This window comes from Amblyraja radiata, chromosome 9 (assembly GCF_010909765.2).
Source record: "Amblyraja radiata isolate CabotCenter1 chromosome 9, sAmbRad1.1.pri, whole genome shotgun sequence".
Lineage (NCBI taxonomy): Eukaryota > Metazoa > Chordata > Chondrichthyes > Rajiformes > Rajidae > Amblyraja > Amblyraja radiata.
In genome coordinates this window covers 8,619,957-8,633,100 of record NC_045964.1, presented here as the reverse complement: position 1 = coordinate 8,633,100, position 13,144 = coordinate 8,619,957, and the positions used below count along the sequence as shown (strand labels likewise).

The 13,144-nt window shown below is 44.0% G+C and overlaps 1 long non-coding RNA gene across 1 annotated transcript in view; it reads right to left on the bottom strand.

The window, feature by feature from the left end:
• Window positions 1–1,820: 1,820 nt before the first annotated feature.
• Window positions 1,821–13,144, bottom strand: part of LOC116976753 — a 28,410-nt gene continuing 17,086 nt past the window's right edge. Inside the window, exons 3-5 of the long non-coding RNA XR_004413042.1 lie at window positions 9,080–9,085; window positions 5,815–5,819; window positions 1,821–1,832 (exon numbers count right to left, since the gene is read on the bottom strand). This is a non-coding gene — a long non-coding RNA (uncharacterized LOC116976753). The remainder of the gene's footprint in view (window positions 1,833–5,814; window positions 5,820–9,079; window positions 9,086–13,144) is intronic.

The window sequence follows — 13,144 nt, the reverse complement described above, 5'->3', positions numbered from 1 at the left end:
GAGAGGGCGAGGGATGAGAGCCAGGAGATGATTACAATATGCGGGATTAACAAAGGCATAAAGGGCCTGTCCCACTTGGGTGTCATTTGCGGGTCTCACAGGTGGTGCGCGAAGATTTTGTGACTCCCAAAATCCTGGGGCGCCGCGTGCGATCGCGTGTCATTGCCTACTCCACCACGTCTCACCACGCACCATGCGCACATAATGCACGCCATGCGCGCGTCACGACGTGTGCGTGACTTGTAAATGATGTCGCGTCGTGACGCATAAATGACGCGCAAATAACGCCCACAGGCCCTTTACACCCACAATGTTGCCATTTACAGACCCTTTGAACAATGTCGGACACAGTTGCCACCTGCACAAATCCCGCCGCGGTTTCGTATTTTGTATTTAATGTTGGCCCTTCTGTAGAAGCTGCTTCACACGCCCCCACCCCCCCCCCCCCCCCCCCCTTTGAACCGGTGTTGTCGGGAAATGTTTTGTAGTCGGCGCTGGTGTGGAAGTTGTTTGTACTGAGCCCGCCACCGCCGAGTGAACAAGCCGGCAGCACCTAGAGAGGCGAGCAGCGTGGTGTGTCTACATTTCTAGCATTACTACATTTCTTCATAAGTGATAGGAACAGAACTAGACCGTTCGGCCCATCGAGTCTATGCCATTCAATCATGGCTGATTTACCTCTCCCTTCTAACCCCATTCTCCTGCCTTCTCCCCATAACCCCAGACACCCGTACTAATCAAGAATCTATCAGCCTTTAAAATATCCATTGACTTGGCCTCCACAGCCTTTGGAGCTGTGGCAAAGAATTCCACAGATTCACTACCCTCTGACTAAAGAAATTCCTCCTCATCTCCTTCCTAAAGGAACATCCTTTAATTCTAAGGCTAAGATCTCTGGTCCTATTAGTGGAAACATCGTCTACACATTCACTCTATCCAGTTTCTAAAGGGTATCATTCTCAGAATGATCCGACAGTGTATGGTCATGGTGAGAAGTCCTCTTGACATTCGGAGCCTGTAGTTTTTCATTGACAGCCACTGGGCAGAGAACACTGTCAGGCCAAAGGGGAAGGCACCAGGAAACTTTATCCCTGCAACTCGTAGCAATGATTGAGAATAGTTTCATTCCTGAGTCTTTAGCACAGGGGTATTTTGCAAGTGACTCTGTTGTAATGCCTTATATACATTACCATATGTGCTGACATCTTATTAATTGTATGTCTGAAAAATGAATTTCTTGTGCCATATGTGCTGACATCTTATTAATTGTGTCAGAAAAATGAAATTCGGCTAAGTTGCCCAATGCCCTGTTTCAGCAAAGAGTGAGTAAAGAAATATCCAGCTTGCCTTATTTGCTTAAATGCATGTTTTTTTTTGTAAATGGATTGAAACCCGCTGTCTTTCTGTTGATTAATTGTGATGAGAAGCATCTGTGGCTTTTCATTCCCTTTGTAAAGAAATAGAAACATTGCTCCTTTGAATTTTCTGTCAAATGGCAATTGTCAAGAGTCAAGAGCATACCATTGTTATATGTACCAAAAGCAGAACAATGAAATTCTTACTAGCAGCTGCATAATAGGTCTGTAAGCAGCATAACAGGTCGAGTGCGGCATGGTGGCAGAGGTAGAGTCGCTGCCTTACAGCGCTTTCAGCTCGATACCGATATGTGTGCTGTCTGTACGGAGTTTGTACGTTCTCCCCGTGACCACGTGGGTTTTCAACGAGATCTTTGGTTTCCTCCCACACTCGAAAGACGTACAAGTATGTAGGTATATTACCTTGGCATAAGTGTCGGATAGTGTTAATGTGCGGGGATTGCTGGTCGGTGCAAACTTGGTGGGCCGAAAGGCCTTTTCCATGCTGTATCTCTCAACTAAACTAAATTAAACTAATCACCGACAACATAATAAACAAGATAATGTCTATTAAATTAGAAAAGAACAATTGCCATAAGTGTGGCAAAATGTTGTCTGAGTTCTGCCATTCCAACATTAGTTTCATAGGAACAATTTTATCCTCCAACATTTTCGCCATCTCCAACGGGATCCCACTACCAGCCACATCTTCCCATATCCACCACTTTCTGCAGACACCGTTGCCTCCGCAACTCCCTGGTCAACTCGTCCGTTCCCACCCAAACCACCCCCTCCCCAGGTACTTTCCCCTGCAACCGCAGGAGATGCAACACCTGCCCCTATAGGATTTCTGAAGTCACAGATAAAAGTGTCTGAAAATTGATAGAGCAATGGGCAAGGAGTGTGGAAATTGGGCTGTCAGAATTGTTTTGCTAGAAGCCAGTAAAATTGCAGCCTGCTGGCCGTAATAATTCTATTATTTCAGAGAGAATCGGATCATCCTGACATTCAACGGCATTCCCAGTGCTAAGTCCATCACCATGCTGGAGGTCATTGTTGACCAGAAACTCAACTAGAGCAGCATTAACTACAGTGATCTCAACTTGTGTGTCCTGTGGCAAGTGAATCATCTCCTGATACCCTCGCCCTTATCATTGCCTACGAGCACAGGTCAGGAGTGTGGTGAAACACTCTTATTTGCCTGAATGAGTGCAGTTCCAGGAACTCTTAAGACACTCAAAACCATCCAGGATAAAGCAACCTACTCCTTTTAACTACCCCCTGCTATTACAGCATGTGGCCGCAGTGTATACTGTCTTGCCAAATCCTCTCCCACAGTACTCCCAACCCCACATTTACCATTAAGGAGGACGAGGGCAGCTGGTGCACAAGAACATTTTACTGCCTGGAGGCACCCTCCAAGTCAAGTTGATCCAGACTTGAAAATACGTTGCTGGTCCTTCATTGTCGCTGGGTTTAGATTCTGGATCTCCCTTGCCAGCTGCACAGGGGGAGCTCCTTCACCAGAAATACCGCATTAGTTCAAAAGGCAACTTTACCACAACCCACAACCTCCTAACTCAGGTGACAAATTCCAGATTTCTTCTCCTCCCTGAACCCCCCCTCCGCATTTTATGAAGTGCTCGTCCCCAAAATGGCCTGGCTCTAACTTTAAGGTTATACTGTGTGGGAAGGAACTGCATAAGCTGGTTTACACTGAAGATAGACACAATATGCTGGAGTAACTCAGTGGGGCAGGCGGTATCTCCGGATAGAAGGAATGGGTGACACTTCGGGTTGAGACCCTTCTTCAGACTGACAGTCAGGGGAGAGGGAGACAGAGATAAGGAAGTGGAATGTGTGAAAATGAGACATCAAAGGGGATGCAACTCAAGGAAAATGTAGAATAGATCATTGTTAGCTAGGAGAAGATGACAACAAAGTATATAGAGATAAAATGTAATGTCAGACTGGTCAGAGAATGTTGCTCCAGTCTGACAGAGGAGGAGGCCCAGGACAGAATGGTCTGTGTGGGGATGGCAGGGGGAGTTAAAGTGTTTGGCAACCGAGAGATCAGGTAGGTTTAGGCAGACTGAGCGAAAGTGTTCAGCTCCAGAGTGGAAATGATCGCCGAGCCTGCGCTTGGTTATACTTAATTTTTCTTGATACCACTATCAAGGGAAATAGTCTTTTTGTGGCTACCCAGTGGAATGATTTTCATTATTTTATTCAGCTGGAGTAGATTGATCTCATGGAAATACCAGCCAAATTTCATGAAATCATTGATTCATGGATTGGTTACTGACCAAACTGCATCGCCTCCCATTTCTCTGCCTGCAGCTTTATCTGCCCATTTGGTTCACTGGTCTGTGCCGGCTCATTACCAGAGCAACTCATTAGTTCCAACCCCTGAACTTCAGTCTGTAATCTTGCAATATTTCTATACCATATATTTATCCAATTCCCTCTTGATGTTCCGCAGGCATCTGCAGGCAGCGTTGTCCAAATTGAAACCACATGCTGTATGGAACAGTGTTTCCTCACATCACTCTGTGTTCTCATCCTCTTTATTCCACTCGCTGCAAACCATTGGTTCCTTTGTTAATGGTAGACTTCCACCACATCTCCCCTCAGCCCTCTCTTCTCTAAAGGACACAATCCTCGCTTCTCCAATCCCCCTGATATTGCAGTTCCTCATAGTAGCAATGTTACAAAATTTTGAGATTTAAAAAATCAAGTCTGTAATTTATCCCATCAGATAAAGCATAAAAAGAAGTTTAATTTGACACCTAATTCACTTTCATATCTCAAGTATTTAAAAAGTTATGGCCATTTTCATACTCGGAAATTAGCATCTTGTTCCCTATTGATTTTCTATGGACACAACAAAAAAGCTGTGATCGTGTGCAGTCAAAAGCCCATAACTTCCTTAAAAATTAAGGGAACTGAATGAAATTTTCAGTTATCGTAGATTGAACCATTCTGAAACAAATATAAAATAATCTTACTTGGATGACCTGAAATTAAAGCATATAATTAGTTAGTTACCCAAGTGTAGCTAATTTCAAACTTCAATTACTAGATCTAAACATCAATCCATTTCTTAATAAATTATTAACATTTTTAAATAGCCTAAGTGTCCAAATAATATTCATAAATAATTCACAATAAAACATGATTTTTAAATCTCATTTACATTAATTTATAGGCCAAATGGAAGGAATTTAGTGTTCAATTGCTGTAAATTAAAGTCCATTTTAAATCAGCTTTCTAGTGGGATCCTGTGAACGCGCTGGTTTAGAACGTTCACATTGCGCTAGATTTGTGCCCTCAAATGCCCAGAAAAATACTGCGGGATATAATGGGCCCAAAATGAGCTACTCGCAATATTAAACTTTGTATAAAGGGATCTTAAGAAGCCCTTTTTAATGTAAAAATATGCAGCCTACCTTCAGTTGTTTGCTCTATGAGACCCTGACAGCTGCCGTTGTTCGCGGGTTTAGAGATTGATTTTTAAACTACTATAACTATTATACGAGGCCTTTAAAACTAATAATAGCTTTTGCGACGGGGTCTTCCAGCGATTTTTCGTTAATAATTAACTAGGCTGAACATCTTCGATTTGAACAGCCTAGAGAAAATCACGTTTTAAACCCGCCCCCCTCTAAACGGCGCCAAAATCGCGCACACCCGCAGCGACAGATTTTCAGCGACGATTCAGGTAGGCTTTGCAACATACCTACTCATAGAGTCATAAAGTGATACAGCATGGAAACAGGCCCTTCGGCCCAACTTGCCCACACTACCCGCATTTGGTCCACCCGCGACAAGCTACGACAAGCCTCGACCCTGTCGGCAACAACTGAAGACAATTCAGTCGCCGGTACCTGTCAGCAGTAGATGTAGGTTGACATAAGTAGTCGCCATTAGAATTCACTGAAGTCAGCACCGGCGACAACCTACGTCACCTGGCGACAACCTACAATAGCACCTACATCAGAAGTCACGCTACGCTCATTGGCGTCAAGCCCACTGTCGTCGAAATTTCTTGAAATGTTGAAAATCCAGCCGCGACCAGAAAGACGCTACGACTCTTTGGGTGATGGAGGAGACTACTCATGACCATACAGGCGACACCCTGGCGGCTATGTGGTGACAGCCTAGTCGCATGTAGTTGCCTAAAAAATAGCCCAAGTGGGACAGGCCCTTAATGCTGCCAAGTTTTGTGTCATCCTTAAATTTAGAAATTGTGCCTTGCACCTGCGTATCTAGGTCATTCACTTGCATGGAAAAAAACAATTACCTCAACGCCCTGGAGAACCGCCATGATTCACCTTCCTTCAGTCTGAAAGCAACCATTCACCATAACACTTTTGTCTCTTATGTATAGGAAGAAACTGCAGATGCTGGTTTAAACCGGTTGGACACAAAAAGCTCAGAGTAACTCAGAAGATCAAACAGCATCTCTGGAGAAAAGAAACAGGTGATGTTTCGGGTCGAGACCCTTCTCCACCTAGGTAACTTTGTATCTTTTATGCCAATGTGCTTCAAGTTTGCATAAATGACTGTATTATAGATTGTATATCCTCCCTTTTCAGCAGTGGCCAAACCTGAAAAGTGGCCTCCAGATGGGATGCAGCTGAGCCATAACATTTCCATTCATTTGTATCCAGGCCCAGATGAGATTAAGTAAGATTAGAAAATAAAACACTTCCTTGGGCAGCACGGTGGCGCTACTGCCTTACAGTGCAAGAGATCCAGGTTCGATCCCGACTACGAGTGCTTGCTTGTCTGTAAGGAGTTTGCACATTCTCCCAATGACTTGCATGGGTTTTCTCTGAGATCTTTGGTTTCCTCCCACACTCCAAAGACGTACAGATTTATAGGTTAATTGGCTTGGTGAAATGTAAAATTGTCCCCAGTGTGAATAGGGTAGTGTTAATGTGCAGGGATCGCTGGTTGGTGCGGACCTGGTGGGCCGAAGGGCCTGTTTCCGTGCTGTATGTCTAAACTAAACTAAACCTGGCATTTCGCATGATGCTTGGAGATATCTTTCACTCTTCTCTGACAGGACAAAGTCGTTAGTTTTAGTAAAGAGATGCTCATCTGAAGCCGCTTTATGGACTACAATAAATCTGCAGTAAGAGGGAACTGGCTTCCCTTTGGTATGGAGTCAACATGTATTGAGCAAAATTCAGGTCCTAAATTTGGCTTGTCCGATACTTCATCAGTTTTTCCGAGTTTTCAGTTCATCATTTTAATGATGGTTGGACTCCTTGGCTTGTAATAACTTGGCCAGATTCCACATTTAATATTTGAGATTCCAAACTATTTAACAATCCCCAGTAGAGGATTGTATTTCATAATTCTGTCAATTTTTCCATAAAATTCAGCAACCACGATGACGGTAGAATAGTTAGCGTAACGGGCCTGAGTTTTGCTCTGCCTGCTGTGCAGAAAGGAGGAGAGAGGAGTCACAAGAGACTTTGGATGCTGGGATTTGAAGTTAAAAAAAATAAACTGCTGGAAGAACTTGGCGGATCAAGCGGTATCCGTGGAGACAAAGAGAAGGCTGATGTTTCGAGATGAGACTGTGCAGTCACTTCAGCTGCAGAAAGAACTCTGTCTGACCATCACCAGGGCACCTGAGAGCTACTAAACCTCTCAATTGATCATCCAACCCCAATCACACCAGGAACACCCACACTTTGTCGTCCCATCTCCAGATAAGACCTGGTGATGGGATGGTAGGCCTATATAGGATAGAGGGAAGCATCCTGATATTTCCATATAATACAGAAGTATGCCATTCAGCCCATTGAATCTATGTCGGTTCATAGAGTATTCCCATTCCTCACTATTTTCCCCCCCTTCAATCCATTCTTCCCCTATTCCCATCATTAGCTTGCCCTCCCCCACCCCCCCACACCCAACCAAATTCTCCTCTTCACATATATGCAAGGGGTAATTTACAGTGTCCAATTAACTAGCAATTGTTAAGCAGATATAGATTAGAAAATTCTGGAAGCACTCAGTAGGTCAGGTGGTACGGGGAAAGAGAAATAGTTATTGGTAGTTGGCAGCAGATAGGAGACCCTTCAAAGATTCAGAATGGAAACAGGTCTTTCAGCCCAACCTGTCCATGCTAACCTCAAGTTGACATCCTGGGCTTTGTCCCATATGTTTGCAAATGCCCATATCCCTCTTAAAACCCACCCTGTGCCCTTGTGAGGGCAGTAAAGAACCTCTGCAACCCTTTACAGATTATTGACAGTTTAGATGGGAGAGATGATTCGGTCAATTTCATGGACAAAGACTGGTCGTTCCCACTCCAAGGACTGTGGCAAAAAAATGGGGCATTGACACTACCGTGATACTGGGAAAGCTCTGGGCCTTTGGGTTGCCATTCTTTGGATGAGATAATCATGCCAAACTCCATTTGTACCCTTAGATGTATGTGTAAGATCATACAATACATTTGGTTTGGATTAGTTTAGATCAACTGGGTGTTTGGGTTCATATTTGTCATTTAAGGAACATCATTTAAACTGTCCACTTAAACATCCCTCGATCCTATCTTGTTACACCCATGTGATCTTGTTGGGCATCGATCTATTTCACGCATCACAGTGCTGAATAGATTCCATAGGCCATTGGCTGTGAATTGCTTGGGATGCTTTTAATGTCAGGAAAGGCTATGTGTAAGTGAAATATGTTCTTTTTGATCGCTAGCGTGGACATAATAGAATTAATGGGGGCCTCCTGGGCCTGAATATCCACTGATTCACTGCTGGTACCTTGGTTTAATGAGGAGGAAAGTGCTAATTTTCTAATCTACAGCTTCTACAGATTGGCGGGCAGGGATACAATGCTTCAACCACCTCAACCAAAGCTCCCTTCTTCTCACCTAATTTCCTGGACATCCAACTCAGGGGCTGGGTGGACAAGCCAAATGAAAGGAAACTAAGGGAAAGAGAAAGAAATATGTATATTGGAATAGGTGTTAGTTTAGTTTACTGTAGTTTAGTGATACAGCGCGGAAACAGGCCCTTGACCCATCATGTTGAGGTACGATTCAAGAAGTGGCTCACCGCTGTCCTCTCAAGAGCACTTAGGATTTGGTTTTCCAGAGATGCTTTGGGAAGAGAATGAAAAGATACAGGGTGTTTCAGAGAACCAAAGGAAGAATGGGATGGCTTGTTCATTATATTGAATGGGTGATGGAAGTAGAGCCAATGCAAAAAATATCTAGGAAATTTGTCTGAGTTGGTTGTAATAGTGTGACACTGTCTGGAGGGTGTAATCTGGGTATAAACGAAAAAGTGGGAGGAAAATTGAGTCTAGTTTAGAGATACAGCGCGGAAACAGGCCCTTTGGCCCGCCAAGTCCGCACCGACCAGTGATCCCCGCATATTAACATTATCGTACACACACTAGGGCCAATTTACACTTACTGTATACCAAGCCAATTAACCTACAAACCTGTACGTCATTGGAAAGTGGGAGGAAGCCGAAAATGTCAGAGCAAACCCACGTGGTCACGGGGAGAACATACAAACTACGTGCAGACAGCACCCGTAGTCAGGATGGAACCCAGGTCACTATAAGCGCTACAAGGCAGCAACCCTACCACTGCGCCATCGTGCTGCCATATACAAAAATGAATTTCACTGGATATTGGTACACATGTCAAATTAAATACCCGACCATTTTTTACCCTAAACCAACATCTCCAACATACTACCAGGCCTTTACTTCTTTGCTCTTTGTCTAAGCTAGCCATACCCAAACTAGCCGCAGTGCTTCAAACATTTCCACGGTGACTACACCACGTTTGTTGTGAATACATTGGGGTACATTAAAATCCTGAGAGGCTATGCAGAAACAAAATCCTCTCTTTCCATAGACCACACCTTGCACATCGGTTACAATCAACTAATCCAGCTGTTAACACTTTCATTTATAAATGCAAACATGTTACCACTAGTTTCAGTTCAGTTACAATGTAATATCTACACGTGGTTCCAGTTAAGTTCCAAGCACTCCAATTCAAATCAATTCTATGGGGAGAATCAAGTTTCCAGCTAAACTTGCTTATGTTTGAATGTGAAATGTGAGCCTTACAACATTCTGTGGGAATAGTCATCATTTTGTTTTACAACTAATGATATATACATAATCTATCTATCTATCTATCTATCTATCTATCTAATTAATACTTATTAAAAGTCTGATCGTGTGTGTGTGTGTCTTTACATCTAACACTATGCAGTAACAATAACATTTTTACATATTCCGAGTGACATATTTCCCCTCGAGGCCGAGACCACCTTATCTGAACATTTTATGCTTTATTTCTCGATATTATCGACATTGCTGATTAAAAGTCTAAAAAAGCCAAAAGACTTTGAAATTAAAACGACCAGCTTTAACTGATGACGTCACAATGGCTCAACTAGCAGTAATCAGCCTCACTGAAGATCTCATCCTAATTTTGACACGTTATTCACGATTAAAGGTTAAAAATGCCAACTTTCACAGGATTTTTACATATCCTGAATCACATTTTAGAGATACACAGTTTAGAGATACAGCGCGGCAACAGGCCGCGGTTGAGCTGCGGTTGCCGCTCCTTCACACAGCCAGCATCGAGAAGAATCGGCAACCCCAGCTCAAAAAAGCAGCCAACACCTGCCGGGTTATTCACACTTCCCTCCCCCGGTTATTCACAACCCCTGCACCTCCTCCCCCGCGCTGCTGCGACGACCTGGATGGGGTATCGATGCCTTTTCATCAAGGAGGCATCGAGACCCCAACAGTGAGGCCTGTCGGCTGGCCCGGCGAGAGTTTAGCTGGGCTTGCCACTTCCTTTGTGCGCCACAGCCATCGCAGAGAAGAATTGGCAACCCCTGCTCAAAAAAGGCAGCAAACACCTCCCAGGTTATTCATACCCTCCTCCCCCTGGTTATTCACAAACACCCCCCCCCCCCCCCCCCCGGTCTACGGTCAAAACGGTACAGGATGGCTCTACAATTTTTGGACCACTTTACTCACCATTGTCTTGTGGTGTGTTGTATCAAGTTTCATTCAGATTGATGTTATATTTTTAAAGTTATTCGCATTTTTACCGTTAAAAAACCCACTTTGAGAACAATAACTTCAAGTGCAGTGGCAGTTACAGCTATTACGTCACAATCAAAGATCCTCCGCTATAGGATCTTTGGTCACAATGGGATCTTACTTGCATTAAAAAATCCTCCCTCTTGAATGGAGAGGGAGGAAATGAGGGAGGGAACGAGGAGAGGATTGTTGTTTAATGTTTTTTAAACAGATAGATGTAGATGTGGGGGTAGGGAGGGGAGAGGGGTTATGGAGGGAGGGAGGGAGTGTCTGAGGGTAGGGGAAGGAGAGGGAGGGTGAGGGAGGGAAGTGGGGAAGATGACAGAGGAAAGAAGAGTGAGGGTGAAGCAGGCAAGGGTGTGCTGGAGGATGAGGTGGAATATTGGTGAGAGGTGGAATATTGTATTGGGGGAACGGGTTACATTGGGGGAATAGGAGAGTGGTGGAATACTGCATTAGGGGAACTACGTTAGCATATCTATCTACCTATACTATTACTAAAACTCTCATCGTGACCATTTCCGGTCTGCGTTGTTTTTAAATTTGCACAAAAATGGTACCCTATATCTCAAGGATTTTTTTCACCACCCTAGTCACTGTTCTCTGCTCCAAATTTTGTTCCGATCGGTGGAATATTAGAAAAGTTATGAAGGTTTAAAAAATCTTGAAATCAGCAGATAGGTCATAGAAACATAGAAATATAGAAAATAGGTGCAGGAGGAGGCCATTTGGCCCTTCGAGCCAGCACCGCCATTCATGTGATCATGGCTGATCATCCTCAATCAATAACCCGTGCCTGCCTTCTCCCCATATCCCTTGATTCCACTAGCCCCTAGAGCTCTATCTAACTCTCTCTTAAATGGCCTCCACTGCCCTCTGTGGCAGGGAATTCCATAAATTCACAATTCTATAGGTGAAAACGTTTTTTCTCATCTCGGTCTTAAATGGCCTCCCCTTTATTCTAAAACTGTGGCCCCTGGTTCTGGACTCGCCCAACATTGGAAACATTTTTCCTGCATCTAGCTTGTCCAGTCCTTTTATAATTTTATATGTTTCTATAAGATATCCCCTCATCCTTCTGAACTCCAGTGAATACAAGCCTAGTCTTTTCAATCTTTCCTCATATGACAGTCCCGCCATCCCAGGGACCAATCTCGTGAACCTACGCTGCACTGCCTCAATCACAAGGACGTCCTTCCTCAAATTAGGAGTCCAAAACTGTACACAATACTCCAGGTGTGGTCTCACCAGAGCCCTACACAACTGCAGAAGAACCTCTTTACTCCTATACTGAAATCCTCTTGTTATGAAGGCCAACATTCAATTAGCTTTCTTCACTGCCTGCTGTACCTGCACACCAACTTTCAGTGACTGGTGTACAAGGACACCCAGGTCTCGCTTAACCTCCCCCTTACCTAACCTAACCCCATTGAGAAAATAATCTGCCTCCTTGTTTTTGCCACCAAAGTGGATAACCTCACATTTATCTATATTATACTGCACCTGCCACGCATCTGCCCACTCACTCAGGTCACCCTGTAACCTCCTAACATCATCTTCACAGTTCACACTGCCACCCAGCTTTGTGCCATCCACAAACTTGCTAGTGTTTCTCCTAATTCCCTCTTCCAAAACATTAATATATGGTAAACAGTTGCGGCCCCAACACCGAACCTTGCGGCACTCCACTCGCCACTGCCTGCCATTCTGAAAAGGACCCGTTCACTCCTACTCTTTGCTTCCTGTCTGCCAACCAATTTTCTATCCACGTCAACACCCTACCCCTAATACCATGTGCTCTAATTCTAGTGACCAGTCTCTCGTGTGGGACCTTATCAAAGGCTTTCTGAAAGTATAGATACACTACATCCACTGGCTCCCCTTCCTCCATTTTACTTGTCACATCCTCAAAAAATTCCAGAAGATCAGTCAAGCATGATTTTCCTTCCATAAATCCATGCTGACTTGGACTAATCCTTTTACTGCTATTCAAATGCCCCATTATTACCTCTTTAATAATTGACTCCAGCATCTTTCCCACCACCGAAGTCAGGCTAACTGGTCTGTAATTCCCCGTTTTCTCTCTCACTCCTTTCTTGAAAAGTGGGATAACATTAGCTATCCTCCAATCCACAGGAACTGATCCTGAATCTATTGAACATTGGAGAATTATCACCAATGCATCCACTATTTCTAGAGCCACCTCCCTGAGGACCCTGGGATGCAGACCATCAGGCCCAGGGGATTTATCATCCTTCAGTCCCATTAGCCTACCCAATACTATTTCTCGCCTAATGAAAATTTATTTCAGTTCCTTTACCCCCTTAGATCCTCTGTCCTCCAGTACTTCTGGGAGATTGTTTGTGTCTTCCCTAGTGAAGACAGATCTGAAGTACCTGTTCAACTCTTCTGCCATTTCCTTATTCCCCATAATAATTTCACCCGTGTCTGCCTTCAAGGGACCCACATTCGACGTTCCTATTCTTTTATCCTTAACACATCTAAAGAAGCCTTTACTGTCCTTTATATTCCTGTCCAGCTTCCCCTCGTACTTCATCTTTTCAGCCCGTATTGCCCGTTTTGTTTCTTTCTGTTGTCCTATGAAAGTTTCCCAATCCTCCGGCTTCCGGCTACTCTTTGCTGTGTTATACTTCTTTTCTTTTAGTTTT